This window comes from Larus michahellis, chromosome 2 (assembly GCF_964199755.1).
Source record: "Larus michahellis chromosome 2, bLarMic1.1, whole genome shotgun sequence".
NCBI lineage: Eukaryota > Metazoa > Chordata > Aves > Charadriiformes > Laridae > Larus > Larus michahellis.
Genome location: NC_133897.1, coordinates 126,511,881 through 126,530,090, shown reverse-complemented (window position 1 = coordinate 126,530,090; position 18,210 = coordinate 126,511,881).

Below are 18,210 nucleotides of genomic sequence, written 5' to 3'. Positions count from 1 at the left end.
TGGATTTTGTGAGCTCGTTTACCAGTAACTCGTGCATGAGCCTGCAAGCAGGAGCAGGTCACACAAGGCTCCACGTTCTTCAGCCACAACGCTGTCTTTCTAATGGAAATGTAGAGCAATGCATCAGCAAGAGGGTTGAAGAAAACTTAGATTTCTTTGATCAGGCTCTGATGCACTCATCTAGTGCTGACAGTAGCCTTAATGCTAGGTGTTTCTCCAAACACTTTGCACCATTTCATCAGAATAGTGGTTTTGGTCCTGTCCCCTGAATAATCTAAGCAGATGAGGTGGTGGGTCCCTCTGGGAGTCAGCAGCTCCTACACTCACTCTTCTCTCTGCAGCCAAAAGAAGGGAAAACAAGGGATAGCCATGATATGCTTCTAACCACAGCAATTGCTGCTTGCTATCACTACAGCCATTGTATGACTCAGTGTGGGCTCCAGGTTGCTCCATAGATAGTATCATAGGAGCATCAGTTAGATGTTTCACTGAGGATGAATTTCACCAGACTCCTCCTCTGTTGATAATGAAGATCTGGCCGCTATGTTCAACACAATAGAGAAGATCAGATAAATCCTGCTCTGAAATGGAAATCAAATTCTCATGATCATCTGAATATTTTTTCAGCCCTCCCCCACACACGCACTTTCTCCTTTCTAAAGATTATCTTTTCATGAGTCTCCTTTACATAGGCATTTTGCAGACAGCTTTACCTGCATTTTGTTTTATAACCCTGTCATCATGCTGCTGCTCCCCCTTTTCTTGTGCATGTGTGTGTGCTTTTGTTACTTGTATTGTATAAGGTGCCTTGGGATATTCGCATCCTGTGCATTGTGTGGCATTGTGTTGAATAGGAGGTACAGAAATTAAAAGCAGGTCTCCTCCTACCCACATATGCCTTTTCTTTGCAGGTTTTCCTGGAAGTTTTGTGCGGGGAGGGAAGGGAAGAGGTAAAATATGACTTGGCTGAGACTGCCGGATGCTGAATCAGCTGCGATTGCCTCACGTTTTCCTTTCTTTTAAAATAAGGGGTACAGTTTTCAAAAATGCCCATCTGACTTCTCTACAGGCCCTACCCAGCCCATCACTTCTCAGCAAGTCACTTTTAAAAAGTGGTGCATATGCTTCTAAGTCACAGGGACGCTTTTGGAGAAAGGTCTAGAGGCTACGTGCTCTGGGACTGCAAGAACCTGGTGCAGCTGCTGCAGGCTACCGGAGTAATTACGATCAGCTACAACTAGTTTCCCCCTCCCAAAAATATTCTCTGCAAAAAAGAGGAGGAGATAGCCACACTCATTAACTCAAAAAAACCCACCCCCACCAAAGCCTCGAAATACACAAAACAAAGCATGATTTTGTTCTGCTGCGCTGCTCTGGTTAGAGGAGCTGACACCTAAAGTGCTGGCTCCTTGCTGCGCGCACCTACGCACACTGGCACAGATTGCTCTGACGAGGCTCCTCAGCGATGCTGCGGCGATGCAAAAGTCAATGAACTGAGGAGCACTTGAGGGGCATCGAACAAGGAGTGTGGCATCCTCCAAGCCCCAGAGAGCGCCCTTTCCACAAGACTTACACGTCCTGGGGTTGCAGGCGGATGAAATCAGCCATTGGTTAGGAGCTAATAGCAGCTCGCTGGAAGTATGTCCTCTATCTTTAGCAGGGGTCAGTATTTCGCTTCCACAGCATGCCTGTCTTTAAAAGAAAGGAAGAGTTTGATGCCTTTTAGTTAAAGGACACACAGCCCCGTAGCATCCAAGCACACACATGGTGCTCACCTTTCCAAGGCGGTTTCCCTGTTGTGCACTAACTCATGCAGATGAAGGTTCATCCAGTCTCGCTCACTGAGGTAGCTACTGTGATGGAATAGCTGAAACTCTGGCAGGACAGCAGAGGAAAATGGAGTGTCAATGAGGGCTGTGCCCTCTGAGGTGCACAGGAAAAAGAACTAGCTTCTGAAAAGCAAGACCTTTGCATTCAAAGGTGAGAAAAGTAATTGCCAATTACTATCTTTCTTCTTTTTCCTTTGCAGAAATGTGTATATATTCATCTGACAGAGCTAGCTTTCGAGGTCTTGATAGCTGGTTTTATACGCTCTCCTAAAGGTTATTAATTCTTCCTACACTGTTCCCAGTTAGATGGAGTGCCTTATAATATAACTTCCTCATTAACATCAAGAGCTGTGATTATACAGTTGTGTTACCAAGGGCTTCAAAGACATGAAGCCTAAATATAATCTTACAGTACCTTGTTACAATACAAAGCACATCCTCTAATACATTTTTTTTGTTTGCATAAAATGCAGCACAATAACGGTTCACTTGACCTTTGCCCCCCTGTATAGTTCATTTTAACATTGTTTGAGGAGCACGGAGCTCGCATTTTGCAGGGCACAGGTGCTCTGCCCCACGCTGGAGGCTGAGGCTCAACCCGGCGGCGCGGTGCACCGCTTCTCCCCCCCCAGCAGCTGGACTCAGGGGATTGCTTTTGTGGTCCACCAGGAATTTCCTGTGATAGAATATCAGAAACCTACTGGTGACTAGTAGGAGGTGACTTCACAGGGCAAAAGTTCTCTCCCTACAATAAACATTCTCAGCGCCACTGTGGAGATTTCCTACGCAGACCTGACAGCCGCCAGCTACTTGTCATCTCGACAGAGAATGGCTCAGGGAAGGGATCGTTGTCATTTGCAAGGGTTTGTCAACTTAAAAGTGAAGCTGTGCCCCTGCTGCCATTTCATTAATGCCTCCTGAGAAAAGGAAAAACTCAAACCTCCCGTGCTAATTAAAAAAAACCCCAAGCATCTTGACTGAAAAGACTTGAAAAAACATACAAATCCACAGTCAGAAACAGAGTATATTGGTATCTATAGGTATCATGATACGCATGCAGTTCATATATACCAAATATCCTGGTATCTATAGGTACCACAATACACATACAGTCAAAGAACTAATACGACAATTATTAAAACACCGTACTCTCTCTGTAAGGAGGGTTGCCTTGGGAAAAACCACAGGGATATTCAGCCACCAGAGTCATTTGAAGGATCCAAGTAGTAAATATGAGGCTGACACAATTCCCTTGGCTAAAACTACCAAGAGGACTGCCGGGGGCACTAGATTCGTTTGGCTGGCTGAAATAACGTGCAACTGGGCAGACGGCAGTGAAGTTTACAGACCGAAATAGCTTTGGGGAAACAATACATTAATTTCCTGTGGAAAATACATCTATTAAAATGGAGACTAGCCTTAGTTGAGTCCAACACGCTGTAAAGCTTGGAAGAAAACACAGCTCAGTGTTGGCTTGGAAGTAAAAAAATGCTGAAAAGTAATATTACCCTCAGAATCAGGCCTGTGCCAGGGTCTTCCAACGCAGAGCCAGTGAGAGAGAGCAAAGATTTCCAGAAGGTATCTTTAAGCTGCTCACCAACTCTTCCACATACTCCAGCACTTATGCACAAAGCCTGCAGCCATGGCCTTCACCATACACTTTCTGAGCCAGTTTCCTGTCCACTGGACAAAATTTGACCCAAAGCAATGCTGATTTATTCTGCTTCTGAAATCTCATCATCAGCTAGTGGCTATTTCCGCAGGTGAGTCTCCATCAGGGCTGGACAGAACAGATCTGTCTCATATCTTGCCTTGCGCTGCAACTAATGGCACCGCATCAGGAAGAAGAAAGGAGAAAGAGGCAGTAAGAAACCTGCAGGAGTACTCAGCAGCACTGGAGATGTTTGATGCTGCACTCCTTGTTTGCTGTTCCTGAAGTGCTCCTACACTCATTGACATTTGCACCGCCACAGAAATGACTGACCAGCCTGGTCAGAGCAGTCTGTGCCTGCGCGCATACGTGTGAGGACCAGGGGGTCAGCGCTTCAGCTCCTTTAAGCATAGCAGCAGGGAGGAAAAAAGCCCGGCTTTTAAAAGTTATTTCTCCTTATATTCTTCGATAAACTTTTCTTTTCCCCCCCGCCATGTACAGCCTTTAAAACGGCATGATTTCTGCAAGAGCTCTGACCATTCCCTCTTGGAGGGCTTAATTCAAAGAAATAACATCCGCCTTACCCCACAGTCTGTTAATGATGCATTGGGAGACCAGACCACATTATTTGGCCTCAGTGTACTCACCAAACTTTTAGTGGCAAATAGATGTTGGTGCTGAGGGAAGACTAAATCCATCTGTCAAATACTTCTTTTTTTTTGTGATCAAGGCTGATATTTTTAGTCGCAGTGACTGAACATCCAGTCAGTCGCTATGTACTCAGGAGGAAGAAACCAGTTTGGTTAGCTTTTTTTTCTGTTTCTCAGCAAGCAGAACACTGTATTCCATTTCTGTGGACCGTGACATCCCATGGCACATTAAAAGCCTTATTCAAACTACAAGACAGCCATATTTTACACTCAGCAGGAGACTCTAGGAAGAAGTATGAGGCCAGGGTTATTCTGACTCTGGACAGCTTGTCAAACTGGAAGCTAGGAACAAAGCTTAGGACATTCTCTGCCAGTTCATGTGATCCTGAAATAAATAAGTAGAAGATTGCCTCAGCAGGGATTTTCTTTATATTACAAGAGACTCTGCATAGAAGAAGGTTTAAATTCAGAAGGAGCTGAACCTGCCCTTGTGCTTTTGTTCTGAATCTCCATCCATTGTGAAGTATCGCAAAACCTGTGGAAATGCTGCGGAAAGCTCTCAAATAAACAGGATTTTATTTTCTTGTCCGCACTTGAGGAGAGCAGTTGACCAGTAAGATCTCAGCTTAGTTCATGGAGCACGTTCGCTGGTATCTGAGAATTCCTCTTTGAACGTGGGCCAAGTCTCACATGCTGATCCATAGTTTTACCTCAAAACTATAAAAAATTCATCAGGTAGTGGGAGAGCTTAAAAAGTCCTTTATTAGTCTGCTCAGCATTTTATTCTGATTAATCTTTTCATCAAAGAGATGATGACAGAAACTGCAAGAATCATTTTTACTTTCCAAAACAATAAATTGCATTTATTGAACTCTACCTCAAAAATCTCATACATCACTCATGACAAAAAGGCAGAGTACATTATATTTCCTATGGCTACCCAGTTCTACCATGTTGGAGAGCGGGTTTATACATTTCTACATGCCAGGAGACCTTTCTCTTCTTCTCTTCCACAGACATTTAAGATTAACAGGAATGGAAAAGGCTCTTCAAGGTGGACACTTCCCTTGCTCTTTGACTTTAGCATAAACTGGATTTAAGCTGGGCAGAATCTGATCTTCTGAGTGTTCTGAAGGACAGCAGTTTCTAGCTGATATTGCTTATGCCTTTGTTGTGTAAATTAGAGCTATCATCCATAAGAAATAAAATCATCCAGGCTTAGTTGTGCACTTGAGTTTCACAATTAAGAGGCACAGAGGTCAAAGGGGCTTCTTGAGCAATTTAGTTCATGTTATTCCAGAATGCTCCAAGATGGCTTCTTGTCTCCTGAAGGTCAATGCAATTCATAAGATGCAAGCAGTCAACAAACCTCTCAGTGATCTCAGTGATTTTTGCATTTGCACATGACAGAAAGTTTAAGGAGTCTGTTCTTCGTGCCATGCAGGAGAGGAAACCCATTGATACTGATTCCCTGCTTGTACTAGCAAAATGTAAGCACAAAACATCCACTGAAAATTCAAGATAAACTTAGGGAAAAAGCTTTCATTCAGCAAATGTGTAGGAAAGAGGTCTTGGGTTGGAGCTGGGCTCATCACTCCATGGGTACATCATGGGAGAAAATCCATTGACTTTGGGAAATGACTATTTACATCAAAAAGGAGTAGACTTCACTATATGATCCTTTTGATCACTGCATCTACAACACTTGGTGCACATATGGAGAAAGACTGAAGACAAACGAAATGGATCTTGCTTTTGAACATTTTTGAAGTTAGTAAACTTAGTCTGGTTTTGTTGTGGGTGGAAGATCTCTTTTGTGAGAGGTCTCTAACATGTCACAGGAGATGTTACATTGTGTTAGGGCATGAGAGGAAGACAACAGTGATTGTCTGATCTTACACAGGTTGTTTTTCTTCTTCACATTTGTCCTGTTTTCTCAGGCTGTAACCAGAGGAGTTGAGGACAACTGGTTTTTGAAGCCCTTGCTGTGCTTTATGGAAGAAAACAGAAAACTTCCCAAAGTCAGTAGTGTATTTTCGATCTAACAAAGCATCTGACAGTAGAGGACTTCAGGAAAGTAGCTGAGTTTATAAAGCCACTAAGTTGCCAAACCCCAAACCCTTGTCCTCAGCAGAGCTAAAAACAAGACAGTCCTTCTCCAATGCACTTATCTTGCAAGACTGTGCTAAAAATTTCCCAGGCTTGAGGAAATCTGAAGATCTTACTTCACTATACATTCACATCTTCCCTGAATACAAGATGAAGAAGAATTAGATGACACACTAATGGTAAAAGCAAGATAGTTTGCTTTATGTCTTAGCTTAACATTGCTTATTGACAACCAGGAGGTGACACAGCTACAATCCAGAAATATAGTGCTCTAATTTTTTTGTGATACAGAGGATCCTGGAATAAGCCGCTTTGTGCTTGGGCCTACAGAAAGGTACATTGCTTGATTTTAGCGTGAAAAGGAGAATAGATACCTTTTTCCCTTCCAGTAGGGCACTTACAGTGCCTCTTGCCATGTTATGAACATGGACTGCACATCACAAAATTGGTTTCCCATAACATTTTGGTTATAGAAAAGAACATGAAAATGGTGTGTATTTGTATTGTCTCTGATTTCCCAAGGATACTCGTTCCAGTATTTGACTGCTTGGTGCTGTTTTCCCACCTGGAAGACTAAATCTCAGCATGCCTTCAGGTCTTTAACTTGTAAGCAGAGCGCTAGAGGAATAAGTTTACTCCCACTAAACAGTAACTTCATAAGCACGTCAGTAGGGCTGTTTGTAGAGTGATGTAGCATAATGTAATTCTAAACCTCTTGAAAACTGGTCCAAACATATGATAGAATCATAAGATGGTTTGGGTTGGCAGCGACCTTAAACATCATCTAGTTCCAACCCCCCTGCCATGGGCAGGGACACCTCCCACAAGACCAGGTTGCTCAAAGCCCCATCCAGCCTGGTCCTGAACACCTCCAGGGAGGGAGCCTCAACAACTTCCCTGGGCAACCTGTTCCAGCGTCTCACCACCCTCATAGTGAAAAAATTCTTATCATGCTTACTGAATACTTTCCATCACTGTTTAAATCTATTAAGAGAAAGAAAAAGTGTCTTTGCAAGAGACCTTTGCTTATTGTATTGTTAGTACTTCTTTTCTTAACAATCTTAAAGGGTTCACCACCGCTTCATTATTTCAGCGTAACCAGAGCATACATCTTTGCATTTCTGACTTACAGATATCCTCAAAGATTGCAGTTTTTAACACCTGGAAACGTAGAGGTAAGAGCGTAGCAGCTTTCCCATTTACTAACCATTATCTTTCAAAACCCTCCTTTCCTTCCCCCAAAAGTTGTTGCCTCATTAATCTCCACGCGCCACTGAAAGCGTTAAAAGCTTTCATGACCAATTAATTACAAAAAGACGTCTGGGGGATGTTTCCCATCGTTTTAAACACCACTCTCTGGTTTGGCACAAAGCACATTTTGACGTACTCCTGTTTCAGAACACCCCCGAGACTTCTCCTCCCGAATTAAGGGACTTTTAAACTCAATACCTGACCCGAAATGCAGCCAGACAGCTCGCCCCGCCGCTCGGGAGCCGCGCTCGCCCCCGGGCCGGGCTGGCCGGGGTAAGATCTCCCCCCAGCGGCCACTACCCTGCTGCCGTCCTCCCGAGTTTTTGTACGTTAATTTGGGGGGGGAAAAAAACCCCATATCCCCCGCCACACACTTCAGCCTTAATTCTAATTTCTCGTAAGGCGGTGGAGGCGATGGGTGTACCCCTCGCTGTGTAACTCCGTATGCACCTTCCTGCTGGTTAGCGGCGGGTGCTGCTGTACTCACAGAGCTCTGCGGATTACCGCTCAGACCGGCAAAACTATTCCAAGTGGATTAAACGCAAATTCAGTCCTGTAAATTGAATTTTTGCACGCTGCTTTGTTCCAGCTTTGTACCCGGTCTCCGCTTACGCTCTGCTTTTTTATTTTTTTCTCCCCGCTTACCACTCCTAAACCAAGAGAGACAGATTTTGTTGATCAGAAAGAAACACGCATCAACCACTTTATTCACCAGTGGTACAAAACCCACACAGCTGAAAAACATGGCCACAGACTGGAGACCCCCTCCTTACCCCTGGCCTCAGACCCCAGCCCTCGCAGGGCAGCCGGCTGCCCCACCTTGTTTTTGCTGGTATTTTAGCAATAAGCATATTTTGGTGGCCAAATCCCCTTGGGAGATGCCAGGAAGTACCAGCCGGCCTCCTTCTTGAGCAGTGAAACACAGAGTGGCCCCGCTGGCCCCATGCGTAGCTGAGTTACCTCCTCGTTTCTCACTGAGTCACGCAGGCAGGTGCATTCTCCCAGCTCCAGCCAGGGCAGAAAAGGAGCTGGTTCCTCTCCCAAAGTAAACTAATAGCAAAGAAAGAATTTTTTTAGGCAGGTTGAAAATTTGCATCTGCAAAATAAGTTTATACAAAACATTCTTTATGTCTGTCAGAGTGACCAACAAGTCACCACCAAGTCAGGCATGGCATAAGGGCGAATGTTCTTCTCACAGAAAATTAGGATGTTACTTTGTTAGTAAAAATCTTCTCCTAGGCTAATAGCAGCTCCCAAACTTTCTTATTCTCTGCATTGTTTGTGCTCTACAGCTATCTGTTTCTGACACTGCTCAAGAAAATCTGTCTCTCTTGTTCAGGAGTGGCAAGTGAAAAAAAAAAAACAAAGCAGAGTGTAAATGGAGAAAAGCAGTATGTAAAAATTCAACTTACTGAACTGAATTTGCATTACATGTACTTTGAATAGTTTTGAAAGTTTTAAACCTGTTGATGTGAAAACAGAAGGTTCTAATTATTTTTTCTGACCTTAAAGGGCTGTCAACTTTGTATAAATCACACCACAATTGAAAGTGTTGTTCTTACTACTGTTACAAGCGAAATTAAAACTGCTGTGACTGAAAAATATTTGGGGAAAAAATGTTTGTATTTTACTTTTGACAGGAATTTTTGTGGATTCAATTTCATCATTTCCCTCTCCAGTCATCACCTTTGTGTGCATCTTTCGAACAGCACCAGGGGCAGGATACAGATGCCCTCACCCATGAGCAGCAGCCTTGCTGAAGCCTGGCTTCTCTAGCTGAAGTCTGGGAGCAACATTTGCTGATGTCTGATAAGAGGAATTCACATTTAAGCTCGTCTATCAGTGGGGACATATAAGCCTCTTCTCCCAGCCCAGCTGCTTGTCTTCACAGGGCTTGTGGGACCTTTCTCTCTTTGACACTTCTACTCCTCCACCAAGCAGAGCTGAAACAGTTCAAAAAGTTTCAAAAGAAATGGCAAGGGAGCAGCTGGATACACCAATGGAGAAGTGTGTGCTCTTGCACACTCCTCCTTTTCTTAGGAAATCAGACTAAAACACAGGAAAACTTGACCGTAGCGCTCCCTGAATCTGATTAAGGGAATCAGCTTCTGACTGTACAAGGTTATGATAGGACGCTATCATATCCTAGGAATGTCAGATGGCATTACTGTTGGGTATTGAAGTGTGTTCCCTTTCCTTTCTGGGTGGACCCACAGCTGAGAGCTCTGCTATCTATTGCAGAAGTGTCTATGCCACCATCACCAGCCCTTGCTCTGTCTGTGCCTCCCAAACTTTGTGACCAAGGGACTACTACTACTGGTCTTCCAGAAACAATGCAGACTATCCTCATGCATCCAGGTTTCAAGTTTTACTTGAAAACTCTGTAAAGATTATATACAGGGATGGTGTATTTTTGGCCTCCAGGCTGTATTTTGACAAAAATCAGTGGTTTATGTGCGCTATACTTTTACCAAAAAAAAAAAAAAAGCCAGGGAGTGGCTCGCTGACTGGACTTTGATCATCAAAGTCCAGACTTTTGGACTCAATGACCTGAAAGGTCCCTTCCAACCTAGAAAATTCTGTGATCAGTCAAGGGGTAACAAACTGTGGTATATTCATAGTAAATAAGGGACCTTGGTATAGGTTTCATTGGATGAAAACAAATTGGATTGGATGTGAAAAAACCAAAGAATATATGTAATCTAATCGATCCAAACAAACTAGTACAGAGGGGTTAACCAGAACAGAACTGTGCCATAAGTCTGGATGACCCGTGTCCTGTGGGCCCCACAGACCTGTTGTTGATGTAGTCAGAGGCTTTAGCATCCTAGGAAGGATGGCACAGAAGAGGTTGAAATGGGCAAAGAAAAGAGAGAAAACATTTGAATCCCAAAAAATAGCCTTTAAAGTTTCTTCCATGTCCTAACTTTTTCATTCATGAGAGATCTTTACATTCTCCCTTTCACCTCTCTTTTAGTAAGTGTTTTCTGTTCATGTTAATTGTTTGAACAAATCGCTCAGAAATTCAACCAAAAAGATACATCAGTATTTAAATGGCATTGTACTGCATAGGTTAATGCATGAGCCTATACTTCACCACGTTCTCTTTATTTAGACCAGCTGATAAGCTTTTATAGGAAAATGGAATTTTCAAGAATCCCTGTTTGAAAAAAGAGTCAATAACACTATAAGCAGAAATGATCACAAACAGTTGACTTCTGATAAAGAATATTAGTGGACAGAGATATAATCTCAAAGGTCTCTCCCCTGCAGTGTTTCAATGCTGAATCATGCATTTCCTTGTGGTTTCGTGTCAAAAACAAAACTCCAACAAACAACCTCTATCAGCGTAAAATTTTAAAGTTTCATCAATTGGTCTTATTAGAACACAGTTGTGTAAAATTCAAGTGAATGTGCAGTGGCCAGACGTTATGAGAACTAAAATCAAAGATGTTTATTTAGCTTTAACTTTCATTTAACTTTTGCTGTGACTGAAATTTGGAAATGCCTTTGTACTTCATATTTGCAAGTTACAGTTACATTATGGATAAAACCCTGGTAAAATCCAAGTGAACTGGCAGAAAAGCTTGTAATATAAAAAAGGAAGTGTAAAAGTGTCCTGACTTCTTGGGTAGTCAGAAGTATCACTAAAGCTCCTGCGATTTTGGATACAATAAAATGAAAAGCCGCAGAGCTGCATGCCTTACTTGTTGACTCCTACAATACCACATGCACAGTGCTGACAAAGGCACATGAGTCTGAAAGATCAACCCCTTCTTTAGTATGATGGCGGTTGTATGAGCAGGCAGAGTTAGGCCTGTGACGGTCCTGTCTGGGTTTACCATTATTCAAAAAAGGAAATATAATTCTTTCCACGTTACCAGGTGGCAGCTGATAGCAGGGGCCTTGCAGGTGAGCTCCATCAGAGGAGAAAAAAACTCCTCCCAAACCCCTTGCTAGATGAGGGAACAGGCCACCGCTGTGGCTTCCAACTCAGTGATCCAGGGCAGGGGGTGGCACATAAGCTGCTCCCCATCCAGGTCCCGGCACTGGAGAGGAGGAGGTGGCAGTACCTGCCTGGGTCATGGGGCTCTCCATGTGCCATCATCTCCAGGCTGGGACGTTGCTGGAGGAGCGTAGCCACCACACAAGGTGAGAGATTTCAGGGGGAGTTTTGAGCACAGGGGGTCACTCCAAGTGATTTCCCCTGGCTCTGCCCACACATGTTCCCATGCCTGCACTGCTGGAGCTCCATACCACGTGTTATTTCGGAGCAGACGTATGGACCTAGCTCTACCCTAGGGCACCTGCTGCTTGGGTACTACTGCTGCCAGTGCAAGTAGAGCAGCACAGGACTGACAAAGACTACACAGGTTGCCTGAGGCTCTGAGTAGGTTTTCCAGAAGTGATGTCTACCTGGCCACAGAGACGGAGCCATAATAGATGCCCTGCTTTATTCCCCGTAGGTATAAGAAGTTACTTTGATACTGGAGAGCTTTATTTTTCCCCACGATGCTGCTTTGAACAAAGGCAGGAATCCCACACTTGTGGCCTGAAATAATGAAAACAATTGTCTTAGTCTGACCGATTAACAAAACTCCCATTACCTCAAAAAGCAAACAAACAAAAAAGGGAATAATTACATACTACATTCCTTATAAACTCAAAGAGCACATCCAAGGCCTTCAGTGTCTCCAATATTTAGCTTTTAAAATGAAGAATTTGAAGTCTTGTTATTACTTATACCTGGTCAAACTCACATTTACCTGTTCTGTGACTCTCGTTCATAACTGATCATTAGCTTTCCAGTGTGAATGAAATGATCTTAAAGTTTAGAAGTCACTTTTTGTGAAATTTTTTAAATGATGATTCATATTGACTATGCAAATTAATTATCCTTTAACCTTGTTTGTGAGCTCCTTCTGGAGAGACACCAAGGACAGCTGCAAACATGAGTGAGAAAACACAGCCTTCCCTTCAGCCAGACGTTACCAGGTGACAGTTTTGAGTCACTCGCCAAATTGTACCATCAGTTTTTCTGACACGGAAAAGAACTGTGTCGCATGCACGGTTTTAGACAGTTCTGCTATTCTTATTCCTAGTGCCACAGCACCGTGAGGGGGCAGCAGGGCAGGGTCTGGCAGCCTGTCCCACCTCCCCAGCCAGGAGCAGGGCAGCTGGGGGCACCAGGGCAGCCCCAGCCCCTGGGGAGGGGACCAGTACACTGGCTGGCAGTTCAGGCAACGACGGTCACTCAGGCTTGGTGGTGCCCTTGCAGCCCTGGAACAAAACTGTGCAAGCAGCAATGATGAAAAAAAAATAAAAAAAAATAGTCCACGACGATGTGGACTACTCTGCATAAAAAAAAAAAAAAAAAAAAAGTTTTGCATGCACAACGTCAGAGCACCTGAATCCCAGACTTTACAGAAAGACAATGGCTATTTGGAGGTACATATTTTTCAGAGGCTGGAATCTGCTGCCTTTGATGGAGATTTTTGCCTTGGGAATTTGTTAGCCCTCTCTCCAGAGGCACATCCTATCAGAGACGATTAGCAGATGAAAAAAATCAGTGGATTTTAAAATACAGAACCTTTATTTTTTCATGGGCTAATTAGAAACATGTCACAGATACAGAACTTGAGCCACACGTAAAGTTCTGAGTCAGATATAAAAGATTATCTGAAGGGAAAAAAGCCTGCCTTTTCCGTTCAACAACACAGGGCTTGTGCAAGTTCCTAGTTATTTCATTCAGGAAGAATCAAAGTTTCCTTTCAGCTACAGAAAAACATTGAGCTCTGACTCTTTGTGTAGCTAAACCCAGTGCTAGTAGCAGAGACTCATGCTGAATCAACCAAAATGTTTATTTCCAGTATTTCAAAAAATATTCACATGACAAAAGACACTTAAAAGACAAAAAATTCCTTCCCAAGGATTGCTCCAAGACGGCTTCTTTAGGGCTTTAGTATAGGGTTTCATGTGAAACCCACTGACACTGGGAAACACCAAGGACCTCTGCAGTCTATTTTTGGAGTCAGTGATTATTCTTACAAGGAGAAGACTGCTTTGATTCACGTTGCGGGGGCTGTTTCCCCAAACTTACGTGGCTACTCCTTTTGATAAAGGTCACACACAATACTCAGCAGTATGTTATAGTCTTGAAATATTAATCTTGATAACCAAAGAAAAATCAGAAGCATTCTGGGTGACTCTTTTAGCTATGTTTTACTCTTCCTCTTAAATACACAGTTCACTAAGGCACGGAACTCAAAGCATTTCCAGCAGGATCTGCAATGATGATGGAGCAGGTAGCGCTTTCCAGGTGGCACCATCATTGTAAGATGTTACCCCTGGTCAGCAGACATTAGTAGACAAAAAAATCTCCAGCTCGGATAATATCCCATTAAGTTTGATTTTGTATTCTTTAAAATAGGATGAGCAGAGAGAATCCAAAGGGCAAGGTCAGCCATGACTTTGTTAAGGAAAAACCACAAAAAGACTATATTCTGAACTTACCGCTGATTGCTATCAGCCATCTTACAGTTTGCTCAGAGCAGCTGCAAGGCACAGCTCCCAGGAGACTACACGCAAAACCTTCATGGCTCCAATATTAAGCTTGAACAAGCTTTCAAGCTACCTTAACTTCACCTTTAGAAGAGTACACTAGAAACACTGAAAAAAAAAAAAAAGGCCAAAAGTGATGATGAAATAAATGAACTATTCATTTTGAAGTTTAAACCTTCCAGACTTAGAAAAGAGCGAATAACCTCTGAACCAGACTTCAGTGAATTCCCATAGGAACAAATCCTTCTGGTCACTAGATGTCAGCCTTGCCTGTACCAGGACACTGGACCTTCTCCCTATCCCAGTGAGCAGATGCAACGCTCAGCATCTCTACAAATGATGGTAGCAGTCTTGTAATTTGGGGAAAGGAGCAGGAGGATGTTGTTTGTGTGGAATGCTTATGTACGCGGTAACGTAACATTTGTTACCCTCAGGTTTGGATGCTGGAAACCACAGCATGTTTCCTGCATGCCAAGAAGACGTGACTGGAGGTCAACTGCAGAGACAGCAGAGGAGTTATGCTCTCAAACAATGAAGAAATCAGCAGGGTATAAGCAATGAATCAGTAACTGTTTTGCGAGCCTCACAACATTTACTGTTTATCCTAAAGCACCAGTTCCTGGAATAATGCCATCACATGAAAATGCTGGCTCCCACTCCTTAAATTTGCTTCTAGCCTCGCTGGATACAGGAACAATGCTTGGAAACAAGATCCCCGCAGGGCTGAAAACTCTAAGGACAACAAAGAAAACCTAAAATGTATTCTTTAAATGATTTCTTGAATACTTACAGTTCATAACAGTACAGTCAGCAAAAACAAAGACTCATTAAACATGCAGCAGAGTTTCAGTGGTGTTTGCAGAATGCTCGTATGTTTCTGATTTTGGAATCTCTTCAGATGGAAACTTTCATACCTTGATTCTCACGTTCCCAAGCCTGCACAGATTATATTTTCTTTTGATAGGGCCAACTACAGTACCACAGCTGCATGTCACTGCCCATAGTGGTCTCCTGACATTGTGGTTTCCTAATATGCTGCAAGCAAAGTCATCCAGCTCAGCTGAGAGTAACAGTTCATATGGGGAAAACGTGCACTTTTCACAAGACGCAGCAAAAAATGACTTGACAGCTTTTTACCCTCCGTTTTCCTCTTAGGTTCTCCTAATGGGCAGATAAGCTTTTCCACAGTAACTAGAGACAAAATCATAGCACCCCAGTGTTTCCATTCCCTCAAATACTTACAGATGAGTGCACAAAAACTAACTCAAGTAGAATTTTGCAGCATATTCACATCCTCCCTATGATAATTTGTTTCATGATCACACAGTAAACACCTGTCTTTAATGATGAACCTGGAAGGGCTGGAGCCTTCCAGTAACAACAATAACAACACCCAACAACAAAGTCACAATTAGCCCAGACATTTCACAAGTCCTAGACGTCAGGGCAGCAGCAATGGCAAGCCAGCCAAGCCCAACATAAACCAAGTAGAATAATATTTTGACTGGAACAGACTCAAGCCTAGTACATGGCCCCTACCCAGACTGGTGATTAGTGCAATTGCCTTGCCAAAACAAAACAAAAACAACAAAAAAACCCAAAACCACAACCAAAAAAGAAGGGATAAATGATTGCCTACACAAAAAAAAACCCCAAATATGCCTATGAGGTATCAGGGACCCAGAATCACTGAAAACAGAAGAAATGGCAAGTCAAAATCTGTAGAAGTATCAGTCCCAAATCTCTCTTTTATACACATACAACTAATCACAGCAGTTGTAGGAAGGGCCCTAAGAGACACACTGGACCGCGTGTTCTCAGAGAGCTGCAAGACAACATCTGTGTTTAAGTAGCTCAGTCACCTTCTCTGACCATTACAAGCACCACTTGCTGAAACAGACACCTCAGAGGGACACTATCCTCTCCCCTTTTTTCTCATTTGCAAGTTCAGGTGACTTTAACTTCCATGTTTTGCTTACAGAGTAAATGCATAGAGTTAGCACAAACATCATCGATGTATTACATGAGGGCCAAAGAAGGTAGGTAGACAAATTTTGAATGGCAATACGAGTGCAGAGCTGTGAACTGGGAGTCATCCACCTTGAAAGACTCAGAGGCTTCTAGGTGAGAATGCCACCGATTTCTATATCCTGGAAAAGCTGCGCTCTCCAACAGTTGTAAAATAACACAGATCATCTAATTGCCAGCATTTCACCCCTTGTGGCACCAAGATGCCCTCCAACTTGTTTTTTTTAATTAAATTAGCATGCTTATTTTCAAAGACAAACACAATCAAGTACATCAAACTTCAGAAGTTCCCAGTGCTGAGCTAGGCAATCCACACTGGTGACTCATGATCTGCAAGATCTTCCCACCATTACCTTCAAGCATCTTGGCTCACTGAAAACACAGAGTGAGAATCAGTTCCAGATACTTATGTTTTAGGTATATACAGGTGCACTATATGTTAAAACTATGGCCAGAGACAGTGGAGCCTAAAGTGCAATTTAGTTGCTCAGATGCCTGCTACAGGCTAAATGCAGTGATTCTCCAGGATCCACTGACTGTATCAATCAGATTCTTACTGACTATGAAGTGAACTGTCTACATATGACTAATGTAAATTTAGACTTGCATTAATTTTGAAATTAAGTTAATATCTCACTATACTAAATTTATAGGGAACTTGGATTCCAACTTTTGAAGCTCTGGACCGCAGCTACATTCAATAAAGAAAGCATCTCCCTTGTCAGATATTAAGAGCTAAAATATTTAACGTATGTTAAAATATTAATATTTTCTTAATTTAAGGCACACTGTAAGACAAACTACACTAGCATCACAAAAAAAAGTCCACAGAGAATTTATTGTAAATTTACACATCAACTTATTTTTCATAGACTGCTTTATGTACATAAACCTCTAGCTGTCATTACCTGCCCAAGGAATAACAATAAAAATAAAACCACCAAGAAACGGCAGACTTTCAGGCTAATTTGCCCTTATTTATAGATTAAAGAGCAGACAAGACAATCCTATCATGAAAATTAGAATGAACCTTACAGAGGCTGGATTTCCAAAGGTGCAAGGAGAGGCTGATTTGGGCATTGATGCATCGAACGCAAAATTGCCTGTCCATTAAGACTTGTATCTGGTGTGTGTAATTCTGAGTTAAGTGCACAGACACCGTTCTAGGAGTGTTCCTTGTCTCTGAATAAACTCCGAATCCATTGCTCAAAGGCCCCTCAACTCAGTCAGCACGTGTCTTGGGATCTACAAGGTTAACAAGTAAACAACATTGCTGTTGACATTTTTAACAACAAAAGCAACACCAGTCCAGGAAACTCAAGCCACGAAAAACCTCCTCGTATAAACAGATGCAGGAATGATCAACACTTTTCCTGCTCCAGAGGCACATAAAACAACCAGATTTTCAAACCCAGAGTGGGCCAGACAGGATGACACTGTGAGAATGATTGAGCCCTGTAGTTCCCACCACTACAACGGGAGAAGTGAGAAGAGACCTTGGGAAGATGCAGATGCAACAGAGGGAATATTAACCAAAGGAGACAGAATAGATCTGAGCATAGTTTGCTTCCACTGAGAAACCAGTAATTCTTTAGACAATGCCATATATTTCTGCTACCAAAGCTCAAGATGGGACACCTGGGCTAGGAGATGAAAGAGCTTAAGAAGTTCATAATTTTCCTAATGGGTAAGAATTCTGTCACACCAGGACTTGTAACTACATCTTTTCATAGACTAAACCGTAACATAATAAACTGAAGTACAGACTGCAAGTTACGTAAAACTCTTGCCATCTGATCACCGATCAAGAAGTTCTAAGAAATAAATCTGCATATGAAATATTAAACTGGCCATTTGGGTCATCCAAATCATCTTTCTTACTTTAGATATATGTAAATATAATACTTAAATATTTAAAATACGAAACTCATGCAACAATTTCAAACTAGAGACAAATTTTTACAGAACTTGTGAGGGTTCCACAGTGCAAAATTAGCTTTACACTAGCATTTTAAATTTTAGCAGTAAAATAGAAAATAATAAAATAGCAATGGGAAGCTATCTTCATAACTGATCACTTTTATATGACTTCCTGGAGCACTACATCAATTATGCTTGTATGTCAAAACAA